The sequence below is a fragment of the Pteropus alecto genome, unplaced genomic scaffold (genome assembly GCF_000325575.1).
Source record: "Pteropus alecto unplaced genomic scaffold, ASM32557v1 scaffold42, whole genome shotgun sequence".
NCBI classification, from domain to species: domain Eukaryota; kingdom Metazoa; phylum Chordata; class Mammalia; order Chiroptera; family Pteropodidae; genus Pteropus; species Pteropus alecto.
The window spans coordinates 13,207,739-13,221,232 of record NW_006434825.1 but is presented as its reverse complement, the minus strand read 5'-3'; the positions used below and the strand labels follow the sequence as shown (position 1 = coordinate 13,221,232).

Below are 13,494 nucleotides of genomic sequence, written 5' to 3'. Positions count from 1 at the left end.
TTTTTTGTCAAAGGAGATTATTCTAATGCTTAGTCATTATATACCACTTTTCAACAGTAAGATGATTTAAATATTATCCAGTGAAGAAAAGACCACCCCTCTCCAGGCAGAGAAACAGAGGTCCAGAGAACAATCTATATACCACATGACCAACAATAAAAGTAATAACTATGACAATGGGAGTATACTGTGCATAGAGCTGCAACATTATGTTCCTGGTACCTGTGGTTGTGCTGTTCCCTTTACATACATTGTCTCATGTAACGTGGCAACCCTAGAAGTAGCTTACTATTATAATGCCCATTTTACAGATAAGGAAACAGACACAGAGAAGTGCGGTAGAAACTAAGCAATGGAGCAAAGACTCAAATTCAGGTGTGAAAAGCCCAGGTTCTTTGTTTGGAGACTGGAGTGGGAAGACTGGACTTAAGCTAAATCCCTCCCAGGAGATTATTTCACTAGTCACCTAGCCAATGGCGAGATGAAGAGCTCCATCAGAAGTTCCCCAGCTGGGCTGCGCTGTACCCACCGGAACACCTCCACTAGTCAGACTCTAGTCCAGTGTTTTGAGACAAGCCTGCAGCACAACAAACTAGGTGGTTCCTAGGGGAATAAAAAGTACCTCCACTATCTTCTCTAGCACAAGAAATGGATTTTTTCCAACAAAGTGGGCATAAGCCAAAGTTTTAACAGTAATTATCTTTAGGTGTGGGGAATATGAATGCCTTTAGCTTTTCCTTTTGTGCTTTTCTAGATTTTTCTAGTTTTCTTCATTGAGCTTGTATACATTTGAGCAAGGAAAAAACACATTTTTTAAAAAAGAAAAATAAATGGCTTTTCTTGGGCCGACACTACAAAAATAAAAGAAAAAGAAGAAGGAGAAAGAGAGGGAGAAGAAGAGGAAGAAACGAAGAAGAAACCTAGCAAACTCTGGATTCCTTCATACCTAACGACTGCGTGGCAGTTAAAAACGGATAGAGAAGGCACAACTGAGCTATGGAAATAAAGATTTAATTTGAACTCTTTTTCCATTTTATTTTTCCCTGAGCTAATTTCATAAATCAAAAGCTGTTAACCACACCTCAGTCAAGAAAAATATTTCAAAGTCCCTACTTCATGGGAAGAAATGCTAGTATTGAGCATTTTACCACAACTTCTCATCAAAAGCAGAACGAGTACAGACAAGTTCCAAAGGGAAAGACGGGCTTTAGCCACTGGAGATTGTGTGTATACATGTTGAGGGCAGAGAGCTTGGTAGGGATAAAATTGGTTAACAGAAGGTTTATTTCAGCCAAGAATCCCTTTCAAAGGACAAAAAAGCCTCTCTGATTTGGTACTCACAGCCCACAGCGCAGGCCTATATCCCTTAAGGAGCAGCAGGCTGCGTGGGCAGCACAGAAAATGCAACAGCAGTCTTGTCACACGCACGGGCTCTGACAAGCCCAAGATTATGTCCAGCTCCCTGTCCCTCGGCAGAGCAGCTGGGCATGACAACAGGGTGGGTCCCATCACTCTCCTGGCTCCTCCCTCCCTCCCCCAAAAGGGCCTGCGGTCAGAGTTGAGAGAGAATACTTTCAGAAATGTTTAACCACTAATGATAGCAGCTTACCCTGAATGACAGGCTGGAGTGGAGCCGGGATTAGCCCGTAAACCAGGGGCAGCTGGGACCACTTTGCATGAACTGCCACCTCCCTGCCCGTGGCCCACTGCCACCCCCGTTCCCATCACCACCACATACATACCCTCCCCCCTAGATTCTTCCTTTGCCTTAAATCTGGAGCTTCTGCTTTTTCCTCCTGAATTACCTTTAAAATAAGATTCTCAGAAGGAAGAGGCCTCAATATTTGAGGAAAATCTCTTCAGCAGTTTCCTTTCTTGGAGGACTCACTCGACCCTTAAAAGATGGGATTGTGTTGTGATTAAAGCTGGCCCAAATGCTGAAACCACACACCATAACTCAAAATAGTATCAGGACAAAAGCGGGGCTCCACCACAGACAGCCTGGCTTCAGCTGTGCCAATGACTTCAACCTTGGCCTGATCCCTCCACCATTTAGGGGCGGAGCAGGGTGAAGGGGGATGGGTTATGCACCACAGCAGTCAGAAGAAGGTGGAACAGCAAAACTCCACAAATGGTTTCAGGTCACCTAGCTACAGAGATTCAGCTCTCCTTACAGCATACTCTTCTCAGAAGGCTAATGTGTCCTTATCCAAGTTTCTCCCTCAGAAACTGAGGCCTCCCTGAGAAACGCTAATCAAGGCCAGGGCCCTAGGATTCTCTTCCATGCTCCTGAAAGCAGTATGATGCAGGGTAAAGCCCCAGGACAGGACTCTGGGCCGTCCCTTGACATGCAAGTTATGACATTGGCAGTGTTGGCCTCAGTCCTCAGGTGACCCTGACAGCCAGAGCCTTGGATGCCTTGGGACATTTTGCATCACCTTTCATAAAGGCCATTGAATTTCATTCTATCGTTATTTTCTGAGCACTAGACACTGTTCTAGAGCTTGTAACAAAACAGAAAATCCCTGACCTCAAGGAGCTTACCTCTTAGAGGAAATACAGTGATCTCTAATTTTTTTCACAAATTTGCATCACACCCTGCAATGTTGGTGTGTGGGAGCCACTTGGCTGGTAAGCCTGGATGATAACCTGGCATCGTCACCCCAATGCAGCTCTTTTTTGACTATCGTCACATATGCAATTGTTTATGTGGAGTAATTAAACAAAACGAACTTTGTTTAGTTAAAAAAAGGAAGCCAGCCTTAGCGTTGGTAAATTTTTTGCTAAGTTAAGAAGTGGAATTCAAAATTTGGTGGTGGCCCCGAATTTGAGATCAATAAGTCTATCACATCCTTTATGTAGAAACTGATTTTTAAAAGCAGTTGGTGGCTTCATCAAAATTCACAACTCCTGCTCTTTCAAAGACACTATCAAGTCAAACCATAGACTGAGAAAAAATATTTGTAAAATGCATATCTGATAAAGAACTTATACCCAGAATATATTTTAAACACCCTCAAAATTCAGTGACAAGTAAACAAGAAACCAATACAAAAAATAATGAAGAAATTTTAACAGACACTTCAGCAGAGAAGGCCTACAAATGGCAAATAAGCACACAAAAGATGTTCAACATCATTAGTCATTAGGGAAATGCAAATTAAAACACAATGATACACACCTATTAGAATGGACAAATGGGGGAAAACTGACAGTAACAAAATGACAGCTGACAAGATGCAAAGCAACTGGAACTCTCCAACATTGCTGAAGAGGATGTAACATGGTACAGCCACTTTGGAAAACAGTTCGGCAGTTTTTTATAAAGTTAAATATACACTTAGCATACAAACCAGCAATCCTTCTCCTAGGTATTTACACAAGAGAAATTAAAACATATGTTTACACAAAAGCTGTAGGCAAATGTGTATAGTGATTTTATTCATAATTTCCAAAACTGTGAACAACTCAAATGTTGTTCTAGTGAATGAAGAGACAGATTGTGGTACATCCGTACAGTGGACTACTACTTAGCAAACAAAAAGAACAAAATACTGATACATGCAACAACGTAGATGAATTGCAAATACATTATTAAAGTGAAATAAGACAATCACAACAGGCTATGTAGTATAAACATCATTCCATTTTTATGACATTTAGGAAGAGGCAAAACTTTAGAGAAAGAAAACAGAAAAGTGTTTGCCAGTGGTTGGAGGAAGAAGAGGTTGACTATAAAGGAGTACAAGGGAACTTTCTGGGGAGATAAGACTTTCCATATCTTGATTATGGTGGTGGTTACCAGACTATAGGCTTTTGTCAAAACTCACAGAATTGTACACTGAAAAGCGTGAATTTTACTATATGTAAATTATACCTCAATAAGCCTAACTTTTAATAATTTAAAAAAGTAATTTGTGTTTCAGTCACGGCAAAAACAGCTCATGCCGTAAGAAAAAAATATCAAAGTGACGAAAAGTTTTAAAAGGCAAATAACATAGTGTGAGGATGTGCTCAAAAAAGCAAATACAAAAACAAACAAAAAAAAACACCTTGATGAAAATGTTATTTAGGCAATATTCAAGATTCTAAAAACACTTTGTATTAACAAATGTAAGGTTCTTCAAAGACTGAGGACACATCTCTCCCAAATGTCAAGAATTCGTGGCTGATCAGATACTGGGTGTCAAGCATATTTTTCTAACTTAGTAAAAGAGGCCCAGGATATGAAAAAGAGTTCCTTTGACCTCAGATTAAGGCCCATTAGTCTTCAAGCTCAACGAGAAACAAATTTCAGGGTATAACAAGTAATCGTAGGTTCTCGTCCATTTAAAAAAGAAAAAAACAGATATAGAAGTTAAAATGAATTTAAAACTCTTCTCACATTCCAATGTAGGGATATTTGCCTGGATAACAAGACCCAAGAGGGCAGCTCCCACAGCTCCCGCCCATCCTCAGAGGCCTCTTAACTGGGCATTGTCTTTTAATAGCAGCATGGAAACAAAACTGAGTGAGGCTGGGCCAGTTTCCAGCAAGACAGAACTAGCAAAAAACAGGCACTTAAAATAGAAGCATGGAGAAAAAAATGGGAAGTGGTGATGGGAAAAGGAATGGTTTACACCATTCGCAGAGGCATCAATAAGCAAACTTACTCCCACCTACACCCTCCTCAATTCTTCCTCCTCATTTGAATGTGGATTAGAGGGGGAAAAAAAAAATTGGGAGGGAAATAAAAAGAAGAGGTGAAAAGGGAAAGGCACAATTAGAGTTAAAATGGGACCAGTCTAGTCATACCAAGAGTAATTTACAGCTCTATTCCACACCCTACCTCTAGCTGCCAGCCTCAGAAATGACAGGAAAGGCAAAAATAAAACTGCTGCCAAGTCTGTTCTACATGACAGAAAGACAAATGATTTACTTCTGCCCAACCTGGTGTACAGAGCAATCCTCTCAACGGTGGTAGCTTTATGAGACTAAGAAATTCGTCTTAAGAGAGAACATATAAGAAATTTGACTCATTTTATCTAATTCCAGGTTGTATGTTGGACTTAATTGAAAAGAATGCTCAATTACCCTCCCAAACTTGAAAGAGAGCTGAAGGTCAGGGGAAGTGTTCACTGTCACATTCTGCCCCACGCCCCCGGATGCAGCAGTCGATGACTAGAGGTTCCTTGAACATAGATGGCAGCCCATGATTTATTTGTCCTATAGCTTGAAATGGTACAAAGGTATACAATGCTCTCAAGCTTAGTTGACGACCAGAGCCATCAACTTCTTCTGACTTCTAACTGGATTCTGCATGGGACTCCAGATTATACAGGTGGGCCAGAGTAATGTCTCCAAACTTCTTCCTACTAACATCAGACCTTGTTTGAAGCTGGGCCAGCTCAGAGTATCCCTGTGCTACAGCCCCAGACCAGATGGACTACATGGGACCCTGAAGTACTAGGGATGACAGATATTAGGGCAGGTACTGAGCGTGACAATAAATTGAGGAATTATTTCTAAGTGTTCTGACATGACAAATCACAAAGAAATTCAGCAGTAGCAAGGTAAGCTACAAAAAGAGTATGTTCAATGGACATTCCTCAAAACAACCCTTTGCTCATCTATTCACCTGGCATACCCCCAGCTGGCTCCTAATCCACAACTTGGTCTAAATGTCCCTCATCTCCCAGGCTACAGTGAATTCCCTTGCATCCTCTCATATAGCATTCTAATTTTCCCCTTTATGGCACTTCTATTTGTAATTATATATTTGTTTGTGTATTTATTTGTTTAATGTCTATCTCCAATAAGGTCCCTGCAGGCAAGGACCGTGTCTGTACCTCTATATAACCAGCACCCAGCATGTGCCTAGCCCCTAATATGCATATACAAATATTTGCTGAATGAATAAAAGCTAGCTATCAAGATCAAAAGGACTCTTGGGCCTGTAATCTCTATTACTTCCTGTTTTCTGCAGTCTAGTCACTCATCACCTCCTCATCTCTCACCCACCCCTTTAAAGAATGGAATCCATGCCACAAGATGGAGTCAATGATCTACCAGATATTGACAAGTGTCAGAACTTCCAGAAAGGCTAGCCCTAAGTATCATATGAAAACATTCTCTAGTATCGGGGTCTAGAAATAAAACTAAATAAAATTTTCATTAGACTCATTTTGTGCCCATATTCTCAATACTAACATTGCAAGACAATCTCCAAATCTAACGAAATTTTACTTGGCATGGGTTTTTTGTTGTTGATGTTGTTGTTCTAGCTGTAATTTTAAAGAACCTTCCAAAAGTAAAGACTAGGCAAGTGATTAAACATGGGAATTAAGAGAGATACCTCCTGTGGTAGGCAGAATTTCTAAGATGACCCTCCCTCCAAAGAGATCCCACCCTAGTGCCTAAAACCAGTGAATATGACAAGACATCACACATTTGATTATGTTATGTTACATGGCACAACTGACTTTCAGAAAGGGAGATTACCCAGGCAAATAAAATCTAATGACCTGATCTCTTAAAAGCAGACCACTTTCTCCAGCAAGTGTCAGAAGTTGAGGGCAGAAGAGAAAATTAGAGAAATTTGAAGCAAGAGGGAGATCTGACGCATCCTTGCTAGCTTGAAGATGGGGGTGGGACACATGAAAAAAATGCGGGTGGCCCCAAGGAGCTGAGAGAGGCCCTGATTGATAGCCAGCAAGGATCTGGGACCTCAGTTCCACAACCGCAAGCAATTGAACAGCCCATGACCTGAATAAGCTTTGAAGTAAATTCTTCCTTAGAGTTTCCAGATAAGCATGCAGCTCTGCCATCACCTTGATTTTGGCCTCGTAAGACCCCCGAGTAGACAATCCAGCTGGCCATACTGTGCTGGATATCTGACTTACAGAACTGTAAGCTAATAAATGCTATTGTTTTAAGCCTCAAGTTCATGATGATTTGTTAGCCATTAATAGAAAACTAATACATATAAATGTCCATTTCCACAGAAGATACTAACTGTCAAATATATGGTTAGATAATAGTCTTGGCCTAAATTCTGGCTGATCTCTCTACCTCACTCTAGTTTAGAGGACCTTATGCAGTGATGGCATCGCCCTGTAAAATCGGTGTTCATCTCACAGGGATAGTATTTCCACGATCAGAATGTCCCTTATGAGACACATATTTCTAAAATTCGACAATCATTTGGGAATTGGAACAACTACCCAAGAGTGAGATATTACTGTTCTTGGAAGGTAAGTAACATTCTTTTCTGGTAGAGTTCGGATACACAGACTTTACACATTTTTTTTCCAAACAAGACGTATTTATATGGCAACCTATCTCTAATTCCACTGTTTAACTTAAAAGTTACACAGATTTGAAAAGAATAATCTATGAAAAAAGTCCAGTATAGAAATAAACATGAAGAAAAAGCAGATGAAAAAGGAGAGACTGAGCAGGCAGTGGGAACCCACCATGCTCTTGGCGGTTAAGCTAAGCCTTGGAAAGCACAAGGCAGTCCTGATAAAAAGTCTCCCCACACTCCGTGCCACTGAAACCATCACTTCTCACGAGTAGGGGCGCCAAGGAATGTAAACCAGTAGCAAGACCCACCCTGAAGTTCTGGCAAACAAGGAGCAGAAACATAAGACTCTTTCAACTCAACAAATATTTACTGAGCTGCTGCTATGTGCAGCAAGGAACTATTCTAGGCTCTGCTAGGGACACAAAGATGAATAGGGCACAGGTGCCCTGGACATGGTGTTTGAGAACTCAGTGCCACTACTCCTGTACCCCCTCAACCCCCCACCAAAAAAGTAAATGAAAGCGAAAGAAGTAACTCCTCAGGAGTCCCCAATGCAACATTCTTTTCTAAGTGTAAAATAAAATTGTATGCTTTGATTTAAAATAAATCTTTTAAACCTTCTTTTAAGGCAAAAATTTCAAGGTAGAACTAAAAACAAAACAAAAGAACATAATCCACCTGGTTCTGATCTCCTCTTCTCCTTTACAAAATAACAATTATTTGTACCATATCTACTCTAGGTTAACACTAATCTCATTTTTAAAATTTTGGTCATTGTGTCATTAAAAAGTTGTACCTTCAAAGTCACACTGTAGGCACACAATGTGGACTCACCCCATAGACGTGCTATAAAATTTAGAGTAAAACCAAACAGAAAACCTTCAGACAGGGAGCGAGTGGATAATTCCCGTTCTCTTTACAAGATTAGATGCAGAATTTCACACTCCATTATCAAATAATCAACAAGCCAAAGAAATCGTCAATTTATCAAGGCAGAGAAAAGGCAGGCCAAACACAGACTTCACTAGAAAGTTAGTGTGGAGATGTGAAACAAAGGCAGGAATTAGAAGGCAAGAGGATGAACCCAACTTCAAAGATACCAAAAATCACAAGAAATGGACTAACCATGACAGTTTAAAGACAGAAGTTATCATGTTGGTTTTTTAAAAATCCAGTTAAATGCTGTTGCGAGCAACACCATCTAAAATACAAGGACCAAAAAGGCTGAAACTAAATGGATGGGGGGAAAAATTATGCCAAGCAAATACAAAACAAAAGAAAGTCAGGGTAGCTATGATAATGTCAAAACAAACAGATTTTTAAAAAATGATTTCTAAAATTCAGGTAGAATTTATACATAGTAAAATCACCCTTTTAAAGGGTAACGTTTAATGAGTTTTAAATAATGTATTACAATTGTGTTACTACCACCACAACCAAGACATAGAATATTCCCATCACCTCCAAACCGTTACCTGGGACCCTTTTGTGGTCAGTCACTCCCCTCGATTCCCAGCAACTGCTGATTGGATTCCTGTTCCTATAATTTTGGCCTTTTCCAGAATGTTATATAAATGGAATCATATAGAATGTAGCCTTATGTGTCTGGCTTCTTGCACTGAGCATGATGCTTCTGTGTGTCATCCATGTTGTTGTAAGTTGTTCCTTTTTATTGTTCAGTGCAAATAAATTTTGAGAGAAAACACTAAGAAAAAGAAATAAGGATAAAACTTCGATTTGCCCATAAGACATATTTACATACTTCAAATTTGTATTGTGGACCAATAAAATAACCTTGAAATACATAAAGTAGAAATTCATATATATTACCTGGCCCTACCTATTACTGCCCTTATCTCCTACTTTCCCATCACTCCTTCCACTCCAGCTAGACTGGCCTCCCTGTTCAACTCCAAAGGCATGCTCCAACATGCCTTTGCAACAGCCATTCCTCCGCCCAAACATTCCTCCCCCAGGTATACTCATCGCTAAAGTCCTCACCTTCTTCAAATCTTTAGTTAAAGGTCACTTTCCTAATGACACCTCTCTTGACTGTCCTATTTAATACTTTTGCTGATATGTAATACATTCATATATAATTTTGTATGGATCAAATTTATATTTTAAATAATAAAAATCAATAAAACCAGAAAAAAAAAGAGAAACACACTGAGATTCTGCATCATTATAGAAGCCAAGGTATAGAACATTTCCAGAAAGGACTAACTCACAAGATTAAACCTGCACATACATTGGGGTGGGCCTTTGGGGCTGTACTTTTGGCAGAATGATAGAGGTGGATGCCAGCATGAAGCGAATTGATACATAAACAGAAATAAAGATGGGAGGCCCAAAGAAAATTGAGACCAGTATCTTCACTATATTTTCAAATTAAGGGTACATAATAACTTTAGGAAACCCTGTGACATGTGAAGCGCAAAGCAATATAAGGTCTGTATTTCGGTTCTGTGACAATTTTTATCTACTATGAAAACTACATATAGAATTGTTTCAGTGTTTGAAAGGGGTCATTCTATTGAGGCTATTGAATTCAGGCTGTTGTTAGCCATCAAAAAGACAGTCATGAGAACAAACCCCAAATCTCCACCTCCACAAATCTTGGCAATTTCAAAAAGAGCCATTGAGTGCCAACAGAACCTAAAGGAAAAGTCTAACTTCATCTCACCAAACAACAGCCACAAACACCATGGCTTAAGCAACCCTTTTCCCCACCATCCTCATCTGTCCAAAGCATTTGCAATCAGTTCTGTTCTGGTCTTCCATCATCACATACTCAAGCTGCCCAAGCTCCCATGACTAACAAGTCATTTCTCCAAGACCCACACTCTTTTTATTTGCTCTCTCTAAATTATTTCCCTTTCAATCACATTTTCTAGGACTGAGAAGTTCTAGAATACAGGGCCTGATTAAAGTAGAAATATCACTCCTATGTCCTCAATTGTGGTGACCCTTATATTGGCCCCACTGCTCAATGTCATTTTGTTTTGCTCTGTATCTCTTAAGTTTGCTATTCATTCCTCTTCCTGTGGATACACTTTCAGAAGAACGACTCTCCCCCAGAGCCACATAGTATCACTTGTTCCATTGAGCCTGCTAACCACCAATCCTAACCATTATGGGGGATGCCATTTTAAAGTGACAGCTTCTTCCTCTTCTGCATTTCTATATCCATGAATAATATCTCAACAAAAGTATCTGGGAGTCCCCTCTATTCTCTCTATCCTTCATCCTGTCTCCTCAGTCAGTCACCTAGTCCTGCTCAATAATTATAACTTTTAGGTATTGCTGTCTCTCTCTATTCTGCCACTGGCCAAAGCTAGTCATCAACTCCTGTCTCACCAGTTCCTACAACAGTCCTCTTATTCGTCCCTGATTCTAGTCTCAACCTTTACTATGTCAGACATTCTCACCCTCTTCTATTCCACATGCCTCCCTTCGCCTGCCCAATCACACCAGGTCTCAGATTCCCTTGCAGCTAGATTCTGGAAGTGATTTAGGTTGCACCATGAGAAGCTCTTGCAGGAGATCTGGAAAGTAGAAGGAAGGCAGAGACTGTTCTTGTGGTGTGATGACTGACTGGCAGGGGCTCTGGCAGACTCCACACATCACTGCCTGGATACCAGCTTCCTGCATGTAAGGTGGTTGTAGGGGCACAGCATTTTTCTCACATCTAGATTGCAGCTGCACGGCTGTAACCTTAAAACCAAGGATGGAGAGGGACCCAACTCTGTTCCTGCAGTCCATCCAATGACTTTTGTAAAGTACCTAATTCTCCATATTAAATTCCTTTCTGTTCAAAATACCTAGAGTGGTTTCTGTTTCCTGCAATGAACATGAACTGATACAACTTCAAATTCATCCATATTTTCTTGAATAATTTACAACAGAAATAGCGTATCATGTCCTTGCTCAAAATTCAGTGCTTCCAAATATCCAAAGAATAAAATCTAAACTGCTCAGTAAAGTATAAAAGACCCTTCGTAAACCGGTCTTACTTTCTTACCATCTCCAGCAGGATCAGCAAACTTTCTGTAAAGGGCTAGACAGCAAATATTTTAAGCTTTGCAGACCACATAGTCTCTCTTAACTACTACTTAACTCTGCCGTTGTAACATAAAAGTAGCCATAAACGATACGTAAATGAATAAATATAGCTGTATTCAAAAAATTTTTATTTACAAAAACAGATAGTCAAGAGAATAAGACAGGCCATAGACTATGAGAAAATAATTGCAAAAGACTATATCTGATTTTTTAAAAAAAGGAAATATCCAACTAAAAAATGTTCAAAAGACCTGAACAGACACCTCACCAAATAAGATACATGGATGGCAAATAAGCATGAAATGGTGCCACATCATATGCTGCCAGAGAAATACAAATTAAAACAGCAACAAGAGACCACAACACACCTATCAGAACCGCCAAACTGTGAACACTGACACCAAATGCTGGAGGAACTCTCATTCACTGCTGGTGAGGATACAAATGGTATAGCTACTTTGAAAGACAGTTTGGCAGTTCCTTACAAAACTAAACATACTCTTACCATCTGATTCAGTAATAGCTCTCCTCAGAATTTACCCAAAGGAGCTGAAAACATGTCCATAGAAAAACCTGCACAGAGATGTTTATAGCAGCTTTATTTTTCATAATTGCAAAAACTTGGAAGCAACCAGATGTTCTTCAATAGGTGAATGGATAAACTGTGGTACATCCAGACAACATTAATCATATCTAAAAGAAATGAGCTATCAAGCTATGAAAAGACATGGAGGAAATTTAAATGCATATTAAGTGAAAGAAGCCAATCTGAGCTATATACTTTATGATTCCAATTATATGACATTCTGGAAAAGGCAAAACTGGAGACTTTTTAAAAGGATTGGTGGTTGCCAGAAGTTAAGGAGGAAGTGGATAAACAGGCAGAGGACAGAGGATTTTCAGGGCAGTGAAATTACTCTGTATGACACTGGTGATAATGGTGATAAATGTCATTATAAATTTGTCCAAACCCATAGAATGTACAACACCAAGAGTGAACCAAAATATAAACTAGAGACTTTGGGAGATAATAATGTGTCAATGTACGTTCATCAGTTGTAACAAATATGCCACTCTAGTGCAGGATGTAGCAGGGAAACCTGTATGTGGGGCAGGGGGTATGTGGGAAAATTCTGTACATCCTACTCAACTTTGCTGTAAATCTAATACTGCTCTTAAAAAAAAAAGAAAAGAAAAGAAAAGAAAAACAGGCAGTCTGGATTTGGCCTGTGAACCATAGTTTGCTACAGCTATCACCCTGAATATCTTTTATATCAATATTACCAAATGACTAATATTTCCTTGAATAGGCCAAGTTCTGTCTTGCTTTTACCCATGCTTACCCTCCGCCTGGAGTGACTTCCCTTATGCCCACTTCACTGGTCTGCAAACTCCTACGAAGTATAGCTCAGGCATGTGGATTTAGGTGAACTTTCCACTATCTGCCTCCTGCAGGTGTCTTCACTGCCACTGTGGGGTCCACTGCACTAAACAGTAATTGTCACCTATGTATCTGTTTCCTAATAGATACCACAGTCCTTGATGTCATGGACCATGACTTTTTATCTTTTTCTCACAATATCCTAGCACAGAGCCTGGCATTCATCCTGCCTTCAACTGCAGATAGCTGCCTTACTTTCTCATGGTTCATGAGAAGTTCTAACCAGCTTTCTGGCACACACCATACCTCTCTAGGCTCATAGAGAAGAAATGACCAATAAATACCTATGAAATAAATAGACCTGAATAAACAAATGTATAATAATGTATAATGAGTAGTTTTAACTAGTGGAAAATAAATTAGTATGTACACAAATGTGTAATTAATCCCCATGATTACTTTTCAATGTCTGGCTTTGAGAATGCAGCTCAGCTCCTGTCTGCAGTCTCAATCCCATGCCATGTAAGCCAACTGCTTAGAGGAGAGTGAGCTCCTGGTGAGCAGGGAGTGTCTTAGTTATCACTTAATGAATAAATGAATTCCATTTATTCTTTTTCTTACTCCTTCTAGCTCCCCAGCAATTGTAAGGAGACCACAGCCAGATTTTAAGTAAAAGCTGTTGGATGGGAGGCCTGAATGGAAACTGTAAAGGCGCTTAATTCAGTTTCAAGCTGACACAGTGACATCTCCAAATAACCACAGC

General features: G+C 39.8%; 1 protein-coding gene across 3 annotated transcripts in view; it reads right to left on the bottom strand.

Moving 5' to 3' along the window:
- Nucleotides 1–13,494, bottom strand: part of WWP2 (WW domain containing E3 ubiquitin protein ligase 2) — a 123,016-nt gene that overhangs the window by 52,021 nt on the left and 57,501 nt on the right. The window lies entirely within an intron of this gene.